Genomic DNA, 23,427 nt, shown 5'->3' on the forward strand with positions numbered 1-23,427 from the left:
ACATCAGATGTCTTCTTCAATTACTCTCAACTTTTTGTTTAACTTATTCTTTACCAATTTAATACATGTATACACTGTATCTTGATCATATCCAACATAAATTGCCCCACCTCCCCCAGCACCCTCACTATTTTCACCTTCTCCCCTCTCTCTCCCTCCCTCCCTCCCACTGAGTTGAATTAGTGCTGAACATCATACATGAAGTCATACCCCAAAAGAATATGACCTCCTTCCCCAGCAGCCAGCAGCTGTGAGACAGGTTCTCATACTGAACCCTAGTTAATCAATTCACCTGGAGTAGCTGAGCACCAAGCCCTCGGGAGTTCTGTCTCTATTCCCAGGGCTATAGTTATAAGCAGACACCACCACTCCCAGCTTTTTAAGTGGGTACAAGGGATCCAAACTCGGATCAGATCCTCATGCTGTGTGGCAAGTACTTTATTAACTGAGCCATTTCTCAAGCATCTCAATACAATGTCATTGCTAGCTTAAGATTTGGATTGATTGATACATCATCTGTGCAATGTTAGAAATTACAGTGGAATCAGGAATACTTGCTGATAATCTTTTCCTTTTAGTTTCACAAATATCTCTGCCTCCATTGCCTATTGTAATGAATTGTCTATTGTAACAGTAGTCAGTAAGTTCTACTTGGTGGTCACTAAGCCAGACACTAGAAAGGAGACAACCCTTCCAAATATGGGGCCATTGAAAGGGGACACAGCTGAGGGACAGGAGCTCTGGCAGCAGACTTCCTTAATGTAATTAAGTCATCCTCTCTGTAAGACCTGGTGTAGCTGGCCAGACCTCGACACATGACTAAATCCCATCACCTACAAGTGGTGGTAATAGTAGTTCCCTATCCCAAAGGGCTATTGAGATGATTAAATGAGTTATTATATGTAATGAGTTGTTATATTGAAAGCACATAATCAGTACCTGGTACTGGGCAAGCATCAACTATTCCATTAATATATATTTCAGAGTAAATAAACAGAGAGAATTGTCCCGAAAGTCAGGCTTAGGTACTTGAATACGCTTGTAGTGGGAGCTAATTTCATACTGTGGTACTCACCATAATACAGCTGTTCCCTGGGGGCTCACCCTTACATTAATTAGCTCGTGATGTTTTGATTGATTCTTGTGTGTGTTTCTGAAAGACTTGCCTTGGATTTATGTTGTCCTGGATGGAGGCCATCTAAATCATGATTCCCACCCAGGAAAATGCTAAGCAACTATTGAATGTCCTGAGAACACGAGTTTACAGAAGCATCACTATTGGGCTGAAAAGATGAGAGTGGAAAAAGTGCTATCCGTGCAGGCCTGAGGATATGAGTTCAGATCCCCAGCACTCACACAAAAAGCTGGGCACAGTGACACACATATGTAGTCTTAGCACAGAGGAGGGTTGAAGACAGAGACTTGTCATCCAGCCAGTCTAGCCGATTGCTTAGCCCCAAGTTCAGTGAGAGACCTCTCAACAAAAACAAAATAAAATAAAAACAAAAACAAAAAAAAAGTGGGTCTGTGACAGGCACCCAATGTTAGTCAAGCCCTGCATTCTACACAAACATCATGTTCTCTTGCTCAGGCTAGCTCTCTCTCTCTCTCTCTCTCTCTCTCTCTCTCTCTCTCTCTCTCTCTCTTACACACACACACACACACACACTCATCATGTGCATACACCATACATACATACACACAAAATATAACTATTACAAAATGACATCATAATTTTATAAACTAATGAAACAAAACACAGCTGTATGATTACATCATACATACACCAGGGACCAGGGTTTTAAGTACTTTATCCTAGGCGATGAGAGAAGATAGAATTATTTTTTTTAACAACTTATATATTTTTTAATTTTACGCACACTGGTGTTTTACTTGCATGTATGAATGTGAATGTGTCAGATCTGGAACTGGAGTTATAGACAGTTGTAAGCTGCCATGCAGTTGCTGAGAATTGAACCCGGGTCCTCTGAAAGAGTGATCAGTGTTTTTAACCACTGAGCCATTTCTCCAGCACTGAGATGGAATTCTTAATGTTTTATACCAATGACTCATAATTGCCCTTAATTGGTTTTGAAATGAGGAGAAACAAGGACTGGGTATAAAAATATAATAAAGTCATTCAAAATCTGCCCTGAACTTTAACCTGCTCCTGGGAGCTCTCTCTCCATTCTTATAACCTGATTGAAATATGCAAGGAGAGTATGCTTGCATTGTTTGCCAGATGGAAAGAACGTAGACCTGAAGGCTGGTCCCTAAAAGATGTTAGGAAGTATGGGGAAGCACAGCAGCAGATGTATGGAGCATCCTCCAAAGCCATTCCCTGCTTCCCATCCAGGCTCCAAGCCATACTCTGCAATTCGTAGAGGAGAATCTGTGGCCACACCTCTGATAGCATATTCAAATACATAGAAGATGGTAATGAAGCATGGAAAATAAGAGCTCTAAGTCTTTAAAGGGCGACCCTGGTTACAAGTGTGGTGAACAAAGGCATGTTGTGCATGATACTTGTCTTTTGAAGACTGCATCTATATCTGTAGAAAAGGAGTAAAATGGTCACCAATTTAGAGGAATCTTGTGATAATCAACAAGTCTTCGCAATGTTCTTAGCACCATTCTGGGTACAGTACTAACAGCAATGGTACTATATTTCAGTGGGGATTGGCAGGGGATGTATGTAATGACATGCATGTGGGAGTCAGATGGGGACAGTTTTGGAGGGTTGATTCCCACCTTCCACCCTTGTTTTGAAGTAGGGTCTCTTACTCTTTCTGGCTGCTGTGCTGAGTACTCTGGGATGTGCTGGTCTGTGGGCTTCTGATAAATTCCCTCACCTCTGCTTCCCATCTTGCTGTAGGAGTGCTGGCATACAGACACATGTTGCCACAGAGGTCTTTTCACATGAGTTCCAGGAATCTGAACTCAGGTCATCAGGCTTGCATGGTGTCTTAGTCATTCTTCTGTGGCTATGACCCAGACAGCTTATGAGAAATGGAGGGCTGGAGTACAGTTTCAGAATCTTAGTCCATTATCATCACAGCAGGGAGCATGGTGGCACACTTGGCACTAGAGCAGTAGCTGATAGCTAATCTGCAGGCCAAGAGAAGGAGTAAGTAAGCCTGGTGTGGGCTTTTTGAAACCTCAAAGCCCACCCCCAGTGACATACTTTCTCCAACAAGGCCACACCTCCTCCTCCAAGGCCACACCTCCTAATCCTTTTCAAATAGTGCCACACCGGACAACTAAGCATTCAAATATTTGAGCCAATGGGGGCCATTTTTATTCAAACTACCACATATGGAAAACAAGTTGAGCCCCAAAGGAAAGAGGTAGTTAGCTAAAGTTTATATGCTGCCTGGAAAGAAGGCTGAGATTCCAGAAGAAGATGGCATGGGTTGTAGGAGTGGGGAGGAGTGAAGGCCGTCTGGTCTGCAGCTAAAGTCTTCAGTCTCGGCTGCAGAACGGCTTGTGGTTGATCAGAAGAGATCTCTGAGCTCTTTTTTTTTTTTTTTTTAACTGTGGTTTCTAGTCAAAACAGAGTCCCCTGGCGTAGGCTGCCACCCTAACTCAGGTGCACTGGTACAAATTTCATTCACAAATGGGCAAGTGGTGTCTGAGATTTTCCTAGGTTTCTTGGGATTGCCATTTCAAGATATACCAAAGAAGTCAGTTCCAAATGGGGCATACTCTGGGGTCCTGCAAGTGCCGAGAGAAGTAGATGGGATGTGTTTGTGAAGAGTTCCAGAAGGGGCCACACTCCATGTGTGGAACCCAGAACTGGATGATAACAAGGATCTAGCCACACAGTAAGTGGAGTCAGGCCCGGATGGCAGCAGGAACAGGAAACAGAAAAGGGAAGGGGAGGGAAGGTAAGAGCTGTCCTAGGGCAGGAATGAGACAGGAAGAATAAATGTGATGAAGACAGACAGGCTGAAGAGGAGCAATGAGCAGCCGGCACAGCCTCTAAGCAGAGCAGTGATATGACCCAAGTAGCTTCTGAAGTCTTGACTGCTGGGCAACAAGGGGATGAATGAGCCCCCGGCATGCATGGGGACCTGGAGAGAGGTTACGAAGTTGTGGAATAGAAGGGTGGCTGACATGCCTGTGGGATCAGACAACCGAAAGTAAGGGTGATGCATCAGAAGGTCCCCAGTCACCTGAATAAGCATACTCTTTATCAACAAGAGCCCGGAAAGGTGCCAAGAAGTTGTAGGGGTCCAATCTGACTTTTGGAAGAACTGATCCCACTTGTGTGGATGATGTTTGCAAAGCAGGAGAGATGGGAACCTGTTTACAACATCTGAAGACAGTGGTTACTCATTATAATACACCAATCCCAACTGGAGAAAGTTAGACAATGGTCTGCTTTCTCCAAGAACTGTGTGTGTGTGTGTGTGTGTGTGTGTGTGTGTGTGTGTGTGTGTATTGGACCAAAGTTCAACTTCAGGTGTCTTCCTCAATCATTATCTACTATATTTGACAACTGTACATGCCTCACCTTTGTTTGTTGTTGTTGTTGTTTTGTTTTGTTTTGTTTTTTGCGCACCAGAGATCTGAACTCAGGTTTTAAACTAGATCCCAAACTCAGGACCTTATGCTTACATGGCCAGCACTTTATCTGCTGAACCCTCTGCCCAGGGCTCTCACTTTAGAAACTTCTGAGCAGCATTTTTTACTTCAGGCTGTGTGATCCATGAATGTAAGGGAAGAAGGAAGGCAAGGGGACACCTGTCCCTGCTCCTGGCTTGTGGGTGACTGCTGTTTCAGTACAGGAGCAAACTTGGAAAGAGAATTTGCTAATAGGGGAGTCCATAGCATTGGAGACTCCAGGAGCCTAGGGGACAGAACGGCAGGGGTCTCCTCTAAGGATGCAAACGAAGTGTGGAAGAGAAATGTTACAGGCTTGAACATCAGGTTAGTTTTGCAGTCCAAACATGTTAGAACTAGAAATAGCCTGCTTGCTTGCAACTCAGTATTCCCCCTGGCATGTGTGAGGTCTTGAGTTCAGTCTCCAGCACTAAAAGAAAAAAAAAAAATGGGGGGCTGGGCAAAGAAGAACTAAAACTGCCTCTAACAGTCCCAGGAAGAGAAGGGATGGCCTTCGCAGCAAGTGAGAGTTGAGCCTTGTGTTAGAACAGTCCTGAAACAAAATCTGATTCAAAACCAGTTTCCCACTCCTTAGATTTGAATCCTCATGTCAAGACCCACCCACTCTTGATCATATCAGCCTGAAATGAGACTGGTGGCCCTTAATGTGGATCCTCAAGTCCCTCCATCTGCCAACAGTACCTGCAAAGGGTTCTCTTCTGTTGAGTGTGAGACCTCCTGCACTGTCAGAAATTCTCACCGGTGATCCTACGGAGGAGAGCATAGACATAGTGTAGGAGAGACAACGGGAAGCAAGCTGGGCGTGTGGCTCAGTGGTGGAGTTTTGCCTAGCGTGCACAATGCCTAGGTTTCACCCTCCACATATATGCAAGGATTTGTTTTCTTGGTAAAGTTCGTGAGTCTTCACTGCCTGGGGTAGCCTGGCAATAAGGGTGCAGGCCATGGAATGTCTCCTTCCACTGGGGTGGGATGAAATCTCACCTCTGGCCTGGAGGGTAAATAAATGCATCTGGAGAACCAAAGAGGTGGGCAGGTTCTGAACAAAGAGTGAAACTAGTGTTTTACTAAGTGAGTGCTTGTGCCCGCTTCTTGTATTTTTATCAACTGTGTTTTGACAATTCGTGGGAGCAAAAATGTGTCTAAAGCAATTTGAACTCGTCAAGCAGTAAACATTTAGACACACGATGTGAATTGAGTTATTGTTCTTGTGAGTTTCTTTTCTTTCCTTTTTTTTTTTTTTTGAAAAGGGAGCCCTGCTGGCTCCTTTGCCTCCCCCAGGTCTCTTGAAATGGAAGTCTCCCTCTCCTAGGGACATAGAGAATTCTTGACAATAGCCCTGTGACTAGGTTATCTTACAGACAGCAACCTCCATTCCCCAAGAGTTAAGGGGAGATTAACATTCAAGACAATTGTACTAGATCGAGAGGGGAGAGCTACGCCTCCAGCCATCGGATCTGCGTTCTCGGGCTCGCAGGGTAGGAGAGGGGCTCGTGTCGTGGGGGTGGGTCTGGGTGCGTTTGGGTGTCTTGTAAAGAAACGGGGGTCCTCCAGATCACAATCACCCACCTCAGCATCTCCGCGCGCGCTTCAGATGCGCGCAACCTCTCTGGTCTACAAGCTAACTTTGCGTCGCTTGCGGGTGCGGCTAGGAGCAGTGGGAAAGAAGCCAGAGGCAGCTCAGGGGGGTGACTTGGGGTGTCCTTGGCTGGACCGGGCGCCGGGGAGGCAGAAGATCTCATTGTTGTCCTGGGATCCAGTGGCGAAAGGAGGCCCTGCCAGCGGGCGCGCGCTCAGTCCCTGTTTTGCAAGGGATCGAACGGCCACCCCGCCAGGCTCCGGTGCCGGGCACCATGCGGCGGACCGGGCGCCGCGGGCCGCGGGTCCCCGCGCGGGAGAGGGGCGGGCTGGTGGCCGTGCGCCCTGGCGCTGGGCCAGGCTCGGCGTGAGCAGCGGCGCGAGCGGGCGATGGGCTGACGGAGCCCTGTGGCGGGCGCGGCGGGGACTGGGGTGGCGGCGGGGGCGGGGACGGGGACGGGCGCGCCAGCACCGGCGGGGCGGCTGCGGGCGCCGCGGAGGAGGCGGAGGCGGCGCCGGGCTCCCAGGCCGCCTGGTAGGCCAAGGGCCTGCGCCCGGGACGAATGGGAAGCTGGTTTCCGTGGACTAGCCTCTTACAACCCGAAGTTCCTCGGCTCCTTTAGAAGAGCAAAAAAATAAAAGGTAACGTGTCTTTGTTTCCCGGTCGCGGTGGCAGGGGGGCGATTGATGATGCTGTACTTCTGAACCCATTTTCCGGTGCTGGGCTGGGCAGCAGGGACCTGCCACTTCTTTTCTGGGGGCTTAGAGGCTTTTATTTCGCGTCTGCTACATTTTAAAAATGCAAGCCCCACGTGGGGCAAATACGATGCTACCTTCTACCGGCCCTTCCCCCCTACACACACACACACACACACACACACACACACACACACACACACACACACACGTTCCTTTGGCATCGCAACCCACACTGAATTTCCCGTGGAGAATGGAAAGGAGGTTTCTATAATAGGTGGGGTTTTTTTAAAGCACAACCCCCCCCCCTTTCTGGAAGTGACAGGGGTTTCTGGTCCTTTGGAGAAGGTGGCAGGAGGCTGGGCAGCCTCAGCTAGTGGAGCCTGATGAGATAAACCGGCCTTTCCTTTCCAGATGGCTGCAGAGAGTTTGATGCAGAGAAAATGGGAGCTGAGGAGGGGAGAACAGGAGGGACCCCCTGTTAGTACCTGCTTCTTTAAAAATGATTAAATGAGGTGCGTTTGTACTGCAGGCAGCTGCCCAGATGTTGGTGCACACTGGATTTAGAAAGGTCTCCCCAGCGCGCTGCTCTTTGAAAGGCGTGGGGGCTGCCTGTGTGTAACCAGCAACTCGCTGCCTTTCTCTGGTCCCTTGCTTATTAGGAGAGTAACTGCTCAGTCAATTCAGACAAATTTTGCTAAATTTCCAAGGGATGGCTGTTCTAATAATAGCTCCAACGGTGGCTCCTTAATAGACAGCCTCATTTTGAATGATGCAGCTGTGCCAGCTCTCTGGGAAGCGCAGCTTGCTGAGAGCTGAGATCCAATGCCGGGAAAAGAACTCCCTGACCCCACCATGAATGGACCAGGCGCTGCCTCCCCTATGAATGGAACATCCCAACAGAGGCTGCCGCTACTGCTCCTGGCTCCTTTCAGTTGGAATCCTCCCCGAATCTGATGAGAGGGATGCTCAGAAAACCTAGACAGGCACATTTCTAAATATAGGATGGTCCCTGTTCAATTTTGGATTGATGAGTGCATTTAACTGCGGGATGGTCTTGAGCTGCCTCTACCCCCACCTCAGCACCGGTTAAGCCTCATCTTTTCCAAACCTTTTGATTGATGTGTGGGAAAACACCAGCCAGAAAACCCAGGACAAACTGCTGAGTTCATACAAGGCAGCCACCACTGACTCTGAGGAAAGTACCTTTAGAGCTGGCTGCAAAGCTGTGTCCCTTAGATTTCATGAACTAGGACATGCATGCCAGTATCAAAGCATGCAACAGAGTGCTGGGGGCCCAGTGTTGTATGCAGGGGGACACGTTTCATTGTTTCAGTTTCTGGTCTTTAAATTGCATCAAACTCATTCATAAACTTTGGGTCCCTGAAAATCAGAGCCTCAGATCAGCAGAAATCTGGTTTTAATTCTCTTAAGTGTTACTGTCTCTTACAAACTCAAGTATCAGGAAATGGGCCAACTTGTACATTGTCTTCTGCAGGCTGAGGGATCCATTCTGTTGCCTGTGAAGTTTGTCCAAAGCACAACAGGAATGATAATCCTGTGGCAATTAGATTAGACTGCATTTTATTCTTAGAAGTCACATAGCTTCCATTTACTTTAATTAGAGGTAATATTTGGACATGCTTTGAATTCAGTGGTGTACATGGTTGTAGGTAGTTGAGGAATATCAAGTTGCCTCTAGAGAAGTGGCAAAGGAGAGAGGTCTGCTGTGGGAAGCTGTGTGTGTGTGGAGGTAATCTCCTATTTATTCATTTGTTTGTTTGTTTGTTTGTTTTTGTTTTTTCGAGAAAGGGTTTCTCTGTGTAGTTTTGGTGCTTGTCCTGGATCTCACTCTGTAGACCAGGCTGGCCTCGAACTCACAGAGATCCTCCTGGCTCTGCCTCCTGAGTGCTGGGATTAAAGGCGTGTGCCACCGCCACCTGGCCTATTTATTTATTTTTAAGTTAAGCTCTTCTTGGATTAAAGAGGAATGGTTTTAGTAGACGTGAGGATCACAAAATTCTCCCCTCTCTTTGGTTTTAACCAACTGTGAGCTGCCACTGGTGTTGCTGTATTCTTTTTAGTATTTGTCTTGAACTAATTTGATTAATAAGACTTCTTTTTATGGCCCTGGGCCTCTTTGTAATTTTAGACATCGTTGACAAGTCCCCTGGTAGCCCAGCAGGTGGCTAGTGCCATTAGTATGATTTTGCCATTGGGGAAACTGAGTCCCCTTGAGGTTCAGCAAGTTTCTGGTTTCTTAATCCAGGAGATTTATATACCAGATGTGTACAGTAGTGATTTAATTGTCCCAGCAAAGTTAGAGCCCAAGGCCAAAGAAAAGATAAGAGATGAGGCCTTGTCTGGGTCCTGGAGCTTTGGGGAAAGCTTTGTAGTAGGTAGGTAGATGTCAAGAAAAAGTCTCTTGAGTCAATCTTAGTTTGTGGGGGATAGCATTATCATTGTTTTATGCTGGGAAAGAGAAGAGTTGGAAATTTCAGGAAATCTACTGAGGGGCTGGGCCAGGTGGCTTTTGTCTTTAAGGAGCTGTGTGGGCTGGATGTTAGACTCCCCAAAGACCATGACTAACTTTGCTTCCTAAATACCGAACTTGTGCTCACATTGTTTATGCTGATGTACATCTTTTCCCAGGTATCCTGAAAACCACATTCTTACCATTTACAAGTGTACATAAACCCTTTATGCATTTAAGCTAATATGCTCTGGATGACTGAGACCAGAAATTTACACTTTAAACATTACTGCTCTTAAATGTTTTTTTTTTTACATAAGTAAATTCTCTCTCTCTCTCTCTCTCTCTCTCTCTCTCTCTCTCTCTCTCTCTCTCTCTCTCTTTTCAAATAAAGAAACAATATAACTTCTGGAGAAAATTCTAGTTCTGTAAGTTGAACTGAGAAAGAGGCCTGCTAACAGTTAACTAGCTTAGGAAGTTATCATAAAACATGCTATACACAGCATCAAAAAGTCTAAGTCTGGGTTCATCACCAACTTTTTAAGCATCTCTGTCTGTCTGCCTTTGTCTCTCTCTTTCTCTCTCTCTCCCCCTCCCTCCTTCCCTCCTACCCCACCACGTCTCTCCCTTTAGTACTAGGGATTAAATCCAGGGCCACTTGCACACTAAGCAACATCACAGAATTCCCCCGGGATTCTGGGGAAACTAGCTACTAAAATCCAACTCCCTCTCACTTTTTTATTTCAAAGTAAGGTCTCACCAAGTTGCCTGAGCTACTTTGAACTCACTCTGTTTAGGGCGAGCGGGCCTTGAACTAGTGATCCTCCTGCCTCAGCTGCCAGAGTAGCTAGGATTGTAGGCCTTCACGGCTAGTCAGGATAATCCTTTTCTTCCCTCACTCTTCTTTCCTTTCCGTCTTTGTTTCTTCCTTTCTTCTTGTTATGATCAGATGTATTAGTCAAACTTGTGCTAGAAACTCTCACTTCAGGTTTACTTGGGGACTATCCCAGCATCTCAGTTGGAGATGATTTCTGGTACCCCATAGAAGGACAGCGGATGATGGTCATCCGGCGCCTATACAGCCTACATCCTAGAAACTCTGCTCTGCTTGTACTAAAGGAAAAAGAGGGACTAGCTTCCCTAACTTGCTAGGCTCATAGATAACTCAGGTCTACATTGCCTGTGACATCCCTAGGATTCTCCTTCAGGATTCAGCCATTTCTCTACCTTGCCCATGTCTGTGCTGTGGACTGCTCTCTAAAGGTCCTGGACACTCTGTAAAGAGAGGCCTGCATCAAGAACAGCAAGAGGAGGAATCAACTATAAAGAGCTCTAGAAACTTCTCTACTGTGGGCAACATCATAGAGTCCCAGAGAATCTGAAGGAAGCGGCTTGCTGGGAAGAAAGAGTTTTGAGTGTTTTTATCTCTAGCCACAATTAGAATGAAGCACATTGAGAACGTTTTGGTTTTCCCAGAATAGCTTACCTTACGAGCCTGTACGGTGTCTCTGGCAGCTGTGGGCCACAGCATCACTATTGTACAGGAAGGTCAGGTGGCTCTGTTGCTCTCTTGGACAAGAAGTTTTCTGAATCAGCATAGACACAGATTGTCGAAACTCCTTTGAGTTCCTTAATTCTCTCTGCTGCCACCCTTTTCTCTGTCCCTAGGCTCAGCATATCTATCTTTGACAAGGACTGATTCAGATGCACCCTGATCTTGAAGGAAGCCAACTCCATTTTCAGAAGCTTTGTTCTAGGGTCCTTTTTACAGAAATTAAGCAGAGCTGTTTGTTAACTGTTTATCAAATGATGTGATTCTGGGTGCATGTGACTATATATTTTTTTGATTCTTAACGGTATTGATAGAAACTTGATATCCTACTCTCCAAAGAAACGTTTACCTGCTTAGGAATACAAGCCATGGTTGATGACAAGTCATAAGAGGAATGTGGGGGACCTGCTTCAGTCAGTGTCCTTATCACCACCAAATAATCAAATAAAAAAGATGAGTGGGTGGTCACAGCTTGAACTGAAAGAGTAATCTCCCCATGGAAGCTGATTCTACATCAGAGCTGTCTAGTGTAGGATCCAGCTGTAAGGAAGTGCCATTTCTTTCCTAGATAGTATTTTCTGGAATTATTGAAACTGGTGGTGCCCCAGGTGTTCATGATGCAACAGGAACAAAAATTTGTTGGCCATGGTCAAGAGCATTGGCGGGCACACCATACTCTCTGGGTTTAACTCTGAACACACCTGCATGCTCCTTCTTACTCCTCTGTTTTAGTATGTATTTGCCAATGCATGGCTCTTGCATACTCTGTTGAGGCAGAGGGAACAGTCATAGGTGCATGTGTAGGCCGGAAGACATCCTCAGGTCATTCACTCCTCTGGTGTCATTCACTGTCCTTTCGATACAAGATATTTAAATGCTCTGGAACTCACTAAACAGGCTAAGTCAGGGCTGGTTAGTGAGCTTCCGGGATCCTCCTTGTGTCCCTGTCTTCCCAGGCCTGGGAGTACAAGGGCATGCTGATAGGAATTCCAACCACACCCCCATGGTCGTGCATGCCCGGCCGGACACTTAGTCATCTCCGCCTAGTCATTTCCGGGTCATACGTCCTGCGTGACCCATGCCCCATGTCTATGTGGTCACATAATCACATGGATGTGACCACGTGATCCATGCACATGTGTGGAATAGCCACGTAGGCCTGTGTGCGCAGGTGCGTCCTGGCCTTTATAAGACGGCCCCATATTCCCCCGCCCTCTTTCTCACATGTGTCCTTCCACGGGGCTGATCACATCCATCCCTTTCTCTTTGTCTTGCTAAAACTCTTGTTAGTGGATTCTGTCGTGTTTTGTGACTTTTCCTTGAGGGCAAGAGTGCCATACAAAACCATCACATGCCATCTTGCCAGGCTTTTGGTTTTGAAACATAGCCAGGCTATTGGGATTGAACTCAGGTTTGTCACCAAACAGGGATAGCCTCTCCTGCATACCTTTTGTTCATTTAACATCGAGTGCATTTGCCCCACCGCTGCTGATGGGCACCTTATGGGTCCTTGTTGAGCAAGCAGAGCATGAAACTATGATTTGGAGAGGCTTCATTAGAGAACTGAAAGATCCAGGAGGTGAAGTATGACACAGCTTCTCAAACCATCCTGGGTCTAACCTACTCTTAGTCTACACTCTGGTACGGACCTTCTTTCTCAGTTAGTAATGTATCGCCAGACTCAGATCCAGGACTCATTATTATGATGCAATATACTAAGCCTTCAAACAATGTGCTTTTGTTTTTGGAACAGGGTCTCATTCTATAACCCAGATTGGCCTCGGGTTTGCTATGTAGCCTGGAGTGACCTTGAACTTGTAACCCGCCTGCCTCAGCTTCCCAAGTGCTAGGCTTCCAGGCATGACCCACTACACTTCTTTTGTTTGTTTTCTTTTCTTTTTACATGGCAAAGTTTCCCCTCCCTCCTCTTCCCAGTTCCTCCCCCATCCCACCCCATCCACCCCTCCTCCACTGTTTCTCTTCAGATACAGGCCGGCCCCCCATGAATAGCATATATCCTGCACTTTTTTAGACAGCATTTTCCTCTTTGAATCAGCTAACCCTTCCCCTGTCACCTCACGCCTGTTACTCCACCATTTCCACCAGAGTTTGTCTGTTCTTTTGATGCCTTGGCCTTTCTTTGTCTTTACTGAGTGAGAAATGCATGGAGGGAAGAAATGGTGTGTAATAAGGAGCTAGATTGATGCTGTAGGGTGGCAAATGGAAATAAGAATGGGAGCATCTCCGGACTGTGCCATTCATAATCATAAAATGCACAATTACACTCTCCCCACACGCCTGTGAAGTGACAAGTCCAGACTGGGGACACAAGGAGCGGAGAGCCATCTGGATGTGAGTGACACACCTACCCATAGCTGGGGACCACGGGCCTGGCTTGCCTGCTTCCTGGCTCCCTCTGACGACCCCCCATAAATATCCAATATTTATTTCTGTGTAGCTCAGAGAGAGAGAGCAGAAAAGGGGGAGGTGGTGAGGACATGAAGCAGGCTCCGAGCTGAGCACAATGTGCGTCAGTGTTCTGTCTTCTCAATCCCCTTTTATTGGGTCCGTGGAGTGTTTGGTAACAGAAGGACTATAGAGTGGCCGGTGGCACAGATGTAGCCTGCAAGACTTGGCAAGAGGGAGGAGACATGTGCAGAAGGTGACAGAAGAGCGAGCTACAGCTCTGGGGGTGAGGGCTGCCGGCCGGGTGCAGCCAGGGCTCAGGGCCGCATGGGATTTGGAGGATCATTAAACATTTTGTCGAGGGGGCATTTTATCAATGAAATAAGTATAGAGGTCATTTTTACCAGGGAGGAGATGTTCACAGCCATCGAGGGGCCTCCCTAGGGTCCCATCTGCTGCACCAAGGCAAGCATCCCTGCCTTGTGATGGGTATGTACCTGATGCAACATGGTATGACAAGCATGTTGTACACCATGACATCTTCTTCTCTGGGTTTGGTTATCTGGCCAGCTCTTCCACCTTTTAGGTGTGAGACCCATGATGAGTTACTCATTCTCTCTGAGCTCCAGTAAGTAAAGTCACATTCAGAGAAGCACACGAGCTAACATCCTCGAGGCACCTAAAAGGTGGAAAGTATGCAAGACTTTTAGACTATGAAATGTAGGGGTTGGTGAGATGGGTCAGTGGGTAGAGAGGTGCTTGCCGCCAATCCCGATAGGCTGAGCTCCATTCCTGGGACTCAGACTGAAAAGAGAGCAATAACTCCCATGGGTCTGCTGACCTTCACACGTGTGCTGTGCAGAGTGTGTGCCCCTCCCCCATGCTAAAAATAAATAGATAAAGAAAGAAAGAAAACACTGAATTTCTAAACAGGACATTTTGTCTATGATCTACCCTCTTGACCTCGGAAGGCTCAACAATGCTAACTTTGGAGAAATTTAGAACACGTGTGGGGTCTACGAAGAAATGTAGACAGAAATAAGTCGTACATTTTCTCTTACACTGCTGAAATGTCCCAGAGAGTAGTTCAGTAGGAAGAAGCATTAGCTGAGACGTTTGTGAAGTCACTCCCTCATTCTAGAAAGAGCCCCTGCCGGAAAACACGCAGCCCTGGCCATCATTGTTCCTGGGAACAGGGAAAGGTTTATAAGGAGGTAGTTAACAGAGTGGACCCAGTGATGTGATGGGGGCATGAGGCTGAATAACAAGGAGCTAATGAAAGAGCCTGAGGCTGTGTCTGGGTCTCAGTCCATTAGGACACATTAAAATGAAGGAGAGAGGAAGAGAAGAAGATGATTGGGGCTTTGGACTCGTGGGTTGCAGCCCCTTACCTTTATAAAATTCTTCAGTTCTCAAAAATGATCAGAAAGCTCATAGACCTTTTATCTTGGGGGAAAAAATGTAGAGTAAAATTGAAAATGGTGAAGATTATATCAACTAGTAGTGTTAGCTACTCACCATCAAAAGGGACAAGTCCAGTTATAGGCCTGCAAGATGACTCAGAGGCTGAGGGCATCTGCAGCCAAGTCTGAAGAACCAGGTTTGGTCCTCCTGCCCCAGCCATGGTAAAGGCCGAGAGATAACTTTGATCTCCATGTGTATGATGTGGCACATGTGCACCCACACTTGAAACAAATAAATAAACAAAACACTTCAGCATTTAATAAGTAAACAGTTAAGGTATTGAGTTAATAGCAGAAACCATCCTACAGCTGAGAATACTGGATGCTTTTGGGAGCGTCCGGTCCCCCTGTCCTGTCCACACACACACACACACACACACACACACACACACACACCCGGAATTGCCAAAAACACTCAATCACACTGAAGATCCTAGGATAGTATCCCTGCAATATAAAAATTCAGTATGCCAATTTTCCTAATATTTAACAAAGTGATCTGCACACGCAACCTTCTGGGTAAATGTGAAGTAAAACGAATCAGTATCCTGCTTTCTGGTGACCAGTTAACTGGATGCATACAGACAGCAGACTAAAAGCGTTAAACACATGCACAAATGGGAAGTATTTATAGAACATTTTATCCGCTTGCTTCCAAGACTAGGCTATATTTGAGGGACAACTTATGGCTATCTTTTTTGCCTAGACAGGGTGGAACATGTCTGTCATTTCATGGAGAAATTGTAAGCTGGTATTTATGTGTAGTTCCTGCCTTTCTTTATTGTGGAAAATACGGTTTTTGTAGCCCCAAAACAATTTGGTTTGTCTCCCTTCCTGTTCCCAAGGCTGTAGCTTGGTCAACAGAGGTCCCAAACTATTTTAATGCTGAGTTCTACAACTTCCAACTTGGAAAGATAGCCAAGTATTCCGAGAATAATACCCCAAACACAGTCCTTTGTTTCTCGTGTAGCTAGGGTCCTGTCTTGTTGCCAATAGAAATGACCACACTCCAAGAGGAGGAGCAGAGAGTGGGCTGGAAAATTCGGTGAGTTGCAGATTTCATGCTGTGACGGCTTTGGGTTTTATATTAGCCGTAGAAAAAAATGGCTGCCTGTGAGCTGCTTATTTGTAGGAAAAGTAGGATGGATGTGCCCCAGGTCCTGTGGTCTGCAGGTCTGGCTGGAAGGGGAAGATGATGCCACCAGCCTGGCCTTCCCTTACATCGGATCCTCTTACACGGGGTCATTTGTCTGTCACACCCGCTTTCTCATGGCTGCTTCTGGGTGCTGCAGCTTGTCGATTCCCCATATTCTCTTCCCCACCACCCTTGGATGGTGTTCCAGAGTTCAGCAGATCTCAGCTGCCTTCGTTCTCTTTGTTCCTGGGAGCCCCACCTGTGGTTTTCTGATTACTCCTCTTCCTCTTCCTCCTGAGGCTTTCAAATCGTTGTCCTGTGATGGCTGACTCACCAGTCTGTCTCCCCACTTCCTCTTGGGTGCATAGTCTGGACTCCCTCTACTGAGCCTCTTACATTTATTATTTCCAACACCCCATCCTCCGTTTGTCAACCCAATCTCTCCAAGCAAGGTGTCTGTTCCCACAGTCTCGTCTCAGGACCCCTCTCTCCTGAGTCGTTATAAAAATATCACAGTCCATCCAGTCCATCCAGTCACCACTTTCCTGTCCCAGTCCCACTCATTCACACTCACACACACCCTCTCCTCCGCTCCTTGACCCCCTTCCCACCCCAGCTCCCTGTAGACCAATCTCCTCAGCACAGAACAAAAGGTCCTTCACACAGTCTAGCAGCTTCTTATTTCTTCAGTTTCCTTTCTCCTGTTGTCTTACACACACACACACACACACACACACACACACACACGCATATGTACACGCACACACGTACACAAGCACATGTAAGAACATGGGTATGGAGTCAGAGGTCAATCTCTGGATGTCGTTCCTCAGAAGCCATCCATCTTGTTTTCTGAGACAGGCTCTAGGCCTGACCTATAGGGCTTAGGTTGGCTGGCCAGGAAGCCCAGAGACCCTGCTCTTTCTAGCCCCCCTCCCCAGCACTGAAACTGCAAGCCTGCACCCCCACACCCAGCTTTTTCCATGGGTGCTGAGGATCGAACTCGGGTCTCTGAATGCTTGTGTGCCACAGGCTTTAGCTTTGTGTTGTCCCGTCAGCCCCCACAGTTTCTTGAATGTATGTATCAATGTAGTGTTGCAGAAATTCTGGCACTTAGAAGAGGTTTCAGAATGCTGTACAACCAGAGATTAAATGAAAATCAAATGCCTAATGAAGAAGTGTTTCTGACAGTGCTCATCTATGTTACATCATTCAGGGTCACTACAGCCTTCACTCGAGACGCACGAGAGCACTTTGTACGGGGCACGCCCCCATCACATTACACACTGCCAACCAAGGCTGCCAGAACACCTTAGCTCAGACGCAAGGTTGTTGCATGAATCAGGGGTGGGGATAAGGATAGAATTTCCAGCAGTTTCTGAAATGACCCTAAACATGTCCTCTGCTATTCTGTATTACGTATTTATGTGAAGTGGTATTCTCAGCGCTGACAATTATAAGTTCAAAATATCTATCAACTCTAAAAACGCCAAAGATGCTCTGTCCCTACAGCCTCAAATATTCAGCCAGAATTTAACTGTTTGTATATGAATTTAACTGATATATAAAACTAAATAAGCGCATCCAGCTCATTAGTATGCAAATGCTGTTGTCTATAATAGATGGTAAAATTATATGTATACCACAGAATTGTTTAAAAATAAATTTTATATTTATTATCAGTAAACATTGTGTGTGAGGGGTGTGTGTGTGTGTGTGTGTGTGTGTGTGTGTGTGTGTGTGTGTGTGTATGTACACATGCCCAGGGCCATGTAGAATTTTTTGGGGCAAAATGAGTCCTGAGTGGAAAGAGTTTGAGATTCCCTGCTCTAAGCAATTGGGTCCCCTCCCTTTCTCTACTAAAGCGTTGCCCTGGGACATGGTGCCCCAGCCTAATCTCTGAAGTTTCGATGGCCAGGTTGCATGTGTCTCCCACCTGTGGCTTTTGTTTTTCTGCACTTAAATGATTTGTTTTCTTGGGGAAGAGTGGTACCCTTGTGCCGCCGCACTTCTGTGAGGGTCGGAGGAGAACCTGCCTGAGTCTGTTCTCTCCACCATGTCGGTTCCGAGGACCCAGCTCAGGCTGGTAACTGCCTCCACCCGCTGAGCCATCTCGCCAGCACCCACCCACAGCTTTGGAAGGCAGGGGTCATATCTGTCTTATTGTTGATTCTGCAGCACCCACTGCTGTTGTTGGCATTTGCTAAAGTGCTCAAAAGTAAAGAAGACCTCACAATGTGGATTCCCATTTCTTTACTTGTTTGTTTTAAATCTTCATTTATTTTTTCCTCCCCAGGCTCAATGTCTAACACAATAAAAAGTCAGCTCCCTTCCCTGCCACGCATCCCACCCTTTTCCACATGCTGCTCTGTCAGAGGGCTGTGCATTAGGTTGGTGTGGTACCTATAACCCTTTCAATGAAAGGAACAGCCCTATACACCTGGAAAGATGGCAGAAAGCCCCAAGCCCCACAAAGGCATGCACCTTTGTATTCAGCCAGCTTCCCAGCACAGGCCTGGTGTATTTCAGCAGGGTGTTAGGGAGAACACATTTGCCCGGGGGCAGCTTATGACCAAAGACGAGGAAGAGGCAGGCAATGAACATAATAAATGAACAAATTATATAGGATGCTGAGAGTGGCAACCGTCATGGTGATAGATAAAGCAGTTGAAGAGAAATGTGAATTTTACTTTATTATCATTTTATTTTATCTTATATGCGTAGTGTATGCATGTGTATATATGGATATGCGTGTGTGTGTGTGTGTGTGTGTGTGTGTGTGTGTGTATGTGTGTGTGTGTGGCGGGGGAGCTGTGCATTGCACGTTGCATGCATGTTTCTGTAGAGGCCTAAGGTCAACATCAAGTCAGCGTGACTAACCCATCTTCCAAACCCTTACACTGCAATTAACAAAAGGGTTGGGGCTGGAAGATGGTAGAGCTCTTTCCCAGCGTGGTGAGGCCCTGGGTCCAATGGAGGCAGCAGTGTGACCCTGGGGAACTGCAAGGCTCTGAGTGTGGCAGAGGAGAGCAGATGAAGGGCAGTGGAAGTCACATGGGCATGGAAAACTCGCACACTGGAGGACACCACTGGCGCCACTGAGGGGCTGCACAGGGATGGGTTTGTATTCCTGGGTGAGACTGCAGGTGGGGAATAGGAGCAAAGGTGCAGCTGCATGGCTGTGACCAAACCCCAGGTGAGGGACAGAACGATCGATAATGCCCAGGTCCTGGGTGACATCATGACCGGGAGGCCAAGCTTTGGGAGTTCAAGAACAGAGAACAGATGTGGAAGGCGGAGTTGTTTTCTGTGTGGAAAGGCATGGTATAGGGAGGCCCTAGACCCAGGTTTCCACTTGGGACCTGCAAAGCTTATGCCATTTAATATGCTGAAGGAGTGGTTTTATGTATGATTCTATGATGCCTGGGTCAAGGAACAACCCAGCTAGACATGCTAAGCTAGGCTTTATCCATGTTTAGATAATGTTAAAGCATGGTGGTGAAAACACACACAAAGAAAATCACCAGCTAGCATTTGGGAAGTGGAGGCAGGGGAGGCTGTGAGTTCAAAGCCAGCCTGGGCTACATTAAAGAGTTACAGGCTGCAATGGGCTACATAGCAAGGTTTTGTAAAGAAGAGAGAGAAGGAGTACACACTAGTTAGCTCAAAGCTCGATTCTCCTGAAAATGACAATGTTGCTGGAGGGCTTCTCTCCAGGTTCCCCAAGCCCCGCAGTCCCACAATCTACTTATAAAATAATCACTCAGACGCTTATATCACTTATAAACTGTACGGCCATGGCAGGCTTCTTGCTAACTGTTCTTTTATCTTAAATTAACCCATTTTTATAAATCTATACCTTGCCACGTGGCTTACTGGCGTCTTCACATCTGCTTGTCCTGGCGGTGGCTGCAGTGTCTCTCCTCAGCCTTCCGCTTCCCAGAATTCTCCTCTCTCCTTGTCCCACCTACTTCCTGCCTGGCCACCTACTTCCTGCCTGGTCACTGGCCATCAGTGTTTTATTTATATAGAATGATATCCACAGCATGACAATGTTTGGGGGGGAAAGTATATTATTTGAAAAACAAGTTAATTTTCCAAAGGCCATAGCATCCTGCTGAGATGTGCCATAGCATCTTGTTGAGATGTGCCATAGCATCTTGTTGAGATGTGCCATAGCATCCTGTTGAGATGTGCCATAGCATCCTTTTGAGATGTGCCATTGCATAAATTAAGCGCCACCTTTCGCTTGGTTTCTTTTTGAGATGCAAAAGGTCTGTCTCTAACTCTCAAGTCTTCTGGATTTGTTGATGTACCGTTGACTTGTATACTGTACAAATTGAAAATACACTGTTGGAAGTTAGGTGTATATGTTTTTTTCAGACAAGGTGTCACTGTGTAGTGCAGGCTAAACTGGAACTCACTGTGGAAAATTTTGGCATGTGCTCATGAAACCATTATCACCACCAAGAACTGCGGCTTCAGGACCAGTGAGATCGCTCAGTGGGTAAAGGTACTTGCTGCCAAGCCTGACAAGCTAAGTTTGATCTCTGGGAGCCATGTGATGAAGGAGAAAACTGACTCACACCAGCAGTCCTCAGACATCCACAAAGGCACCATGGCAGGTGCATGTGTAAGACACACACACACACATGATGGAGGGAGAGAGTTGACTCTTACTGGCTGTCATCTGACCTCCACACATGTGTCCTGGCATGTGCACACACACACACACACACACACACACACACACACACACACACACGCACACACGCACACTCAGAAAATCTCAGCTTCACACTTCTAATCAGTTAATTTTTCTCTTTTTATTTAGCTTTTGGTTAGCATACAAACTAATGGGTTTCCTTGTGGCATCTTTATACATACGCATCATTGCACTATGTTCGTGTTATATCCATTCATCCATCACCTTCTCTTGTCTCCTCTCCCGCCCCTGCTGTCCCCTTAACTAGACGACTAGTGGAGAATCTTTTGTGTTTTAATATTTTGTGTTTCCATGCTAGGCATTAGGAAATATGTGAGACTGTAGTCACTGTCCTGCCGCCCATGTTTGTCCTGCCTGGAAATTCTGGCCCTCCTGATATCACTGTCCAATTCCAGCCTCTTGTCCGGGTCTTCTTCATGAACACAGTGTGTTTGGATAGCCAAGGGCTCGGAGTGGCATGCACGGTAAACTATTTTAAATCAAAAGGAAGCAAAGAAAGCCTGTCATATTTTAAACAGCTCTGACCTGGCGACAGACTCTATCTCTTGTCTCTCCTTGCATGGAAAGAGCCCAAACAATAGGTAACTCTTTTCTGCGTGTCATCAACATCATAATTGCCTCCTGCGGGAAGCTATGAGAAACCATTCGGTGTCCAATTAGAAATTTTGATTTGACTAGCAGATACAATGTAATGTCTTTATTTCTGGAATGGCATCCTAATGCTATGTGTCCTGCATAGTTTCAGCACTCCTGTTTGGTGTGACAATTGCTGTGGACGGCCCTGCAGTATTTCCAGTAACAGCAGGTCCACCTGGAGCCCGGGGACCTCGGAGTGAGAACTAATGGGCCCCTTTCCTCTCCCCCCTCCATTTCTCTTCTTTTACTCCACCCTGGTTCATCCCTCCCACTGCTAAATGATGGTTAATGACAGTGGGGCGTCTCTGGAACTTTCATCTCCTTAGAGGTGTTGAGACTCAATCAGGAGCCCAGAAGCAGGTCTAGGGTAGGGTGCTACACAGGGCAGGCGGCCAGTGTGGAAACCTCCCTGAAGATGAATGGCGGAGGCAATCTGCCAGCAGAGCTCAGTGAAAGCAAGACGCCCCTGCCAATGGCATTCTAGTGGAACCCGTTCCAAAGAACTCCGTTATGTAAACACCCAGGCTGCAGGCTCCAGTCCAGATGGACTGCCCTGTACAGATGTCAGAGGAGCTGTTAAAACTTCTCTTGATGTAAGCACCGTGCCTTCCCAACTCTCCTGGTGCTTTTTATTGATGGCTGGGGGCTGGCTTTCTAACTTCTGGAGTTGGGGCCCAGGGACCACCCTACAAAAGGAGTACTTTGGGGTTCTGGAACACCAGAAACTTAATCCAATGTTATGTGTTGCTGAGGTTGCCCGTGAGAGACATGCTTCATGCCATGTATAGCAGGACTTGGCACTCAAGTTCTCAGGGCCCCTGCATCAAGCCTCCTGAGACAGGACTGGCTGTGGTGTCATATGCCTCTAGAGTGGGTTCTGCCAAAGCAGGTGGCCTGGTGGCTCACGGCAAGTCTTTGGTATTTTCTCCTCTATGCTTTGAGAGCCACTAAGGCCCCAAGTAGAATTTACAAAGCTTACAGATGGTCTAGAGTACTATTCCCTGCTCTGCACCTTGAGTGGGGCAATGGAAGGTATAATATATAAAGAAAACCATTCCCGAACCATCTCACCCGTGTGACAAGCTGTGTCACCAGCCATGAATGGCAGCTGATACTGATTCTGCTTGATGGTCGGTGTTAGATTCCTTTCTCATTGGTGTCATGGGATACCTGGCATGGACAACTGAAGGGAAGATCATCTAAGAGATACAGTCCATCATGGCAGATGAAGGCACGTCCATGGCACAGATGGCTTGTTCTTCTTAGTGTGAACCAGGAAACAGAAGTGAGCATGCCTATAGCTACCCCACCCAGCACACGCATCAGTGACCTACTTCCTCTAGCTAGCTTCCTAAAGGCTCCCCACCCTCTCCCCACCCCCAAATGGGGACCAGTTATTCAAAGATAGGGGCTTGTGAGAGGTATTTTACATGCAGACCTTAATATAAAATCATGTGGGCGTACGGACTACAAAGAATATATATGTTCCCAAACCTGAATTTAGGGATGTTTCCTCAGAAAAGGGAAATTGAAATCTACCTCAACAAATGCAGATTCCAACCTATAAATCATCTTATGTCATTGCCCTTGAGCCAACATATAAAGAGATATGCAATTTAACTGTGTATTTACTAAATTATGCAAAATATATGTACTGAGTGCCTATAATGGCAGTTATATTTTTATTACAGGCACACACATGCTGTCATTTTAATGTCAATAAAATATTTAGAATACAACTGTGAGAACTTGTTGTTTTATGAGATCCACACTTGTAAATAGTGCAGTAGGACTTCCATGGATCACAATATAACCAAAAATAAGTTTGAATGTAAACAGAAATGAAATATCGACTTAAATATTGGAGTAAAGTCATATGACCAAAAAGATGTCCTTAGGATTTTTGGATATTGAACACATGATAGCTCTACCCAAACAATAGCAGTCCATGTGATGTTCAACACATAATAAGACAATAAAATAGCTTTTCTTGTCTTCTTTTACTTTTGGTGCTGGAGACTCCAACTCAGGGCCCTTGCATGTTAAGCAGCCATCCTATGACTTAGCTACACTCCCAGTCGCCACTTTTTTTTTTTTTTTTTAATTTTGTGAGATAAGGTCTTAGGTAGCCTAGGCTAC

At 46.4% G+C, this 23,427-nt stretch overlaps 1 protein-coding gene across 15 annotated transcripts in view; it reads left to right on the top strand.

The window, feature by feature from the left end:
- The window catches only part of Frmd4a (FERM domain containing 4A), a 749,198-nt gene that overhangs the window by 530,698 nt on the left and 195,073 nt on the right, over positions 1 to 23,427 (top strand). For 2 of the 15 annotated variants that reach the window (XM_076572736.1, XM_076572743.1), the window contains exon 1: positions 6,678 to 6,843. The exons of the other annotated variants lie outside the window; for them this stretch is intronic. The gene's annotated coding sequence lies outside the window, so the exon portion shown is untranslated. Of the gene's footprint in view, positions 1 to 6,677; positions 6,844 to 23,427 lie in introns of those variants that run through there. 15 annotated transcript variants of the gene reach the window in all.

The sequence above is a fragment of the Peromyscus maniculatus genome, chromosome 5 (assembly GCF_049852395.1).
Source record: "Peromyscus maniculatus bairdii isolate BWxNUB_F1_BW_parent chromosome 5, HU_Pman_BW_mat_3.1, whole genome shotgun sequence".
Classification (NCBI taxonomy): Eukaryota; Metazoa; Chordata; class Mammalia; order Rodentia; family Cricetidae; genus Peromyscus; species Peromyscus maniculatus.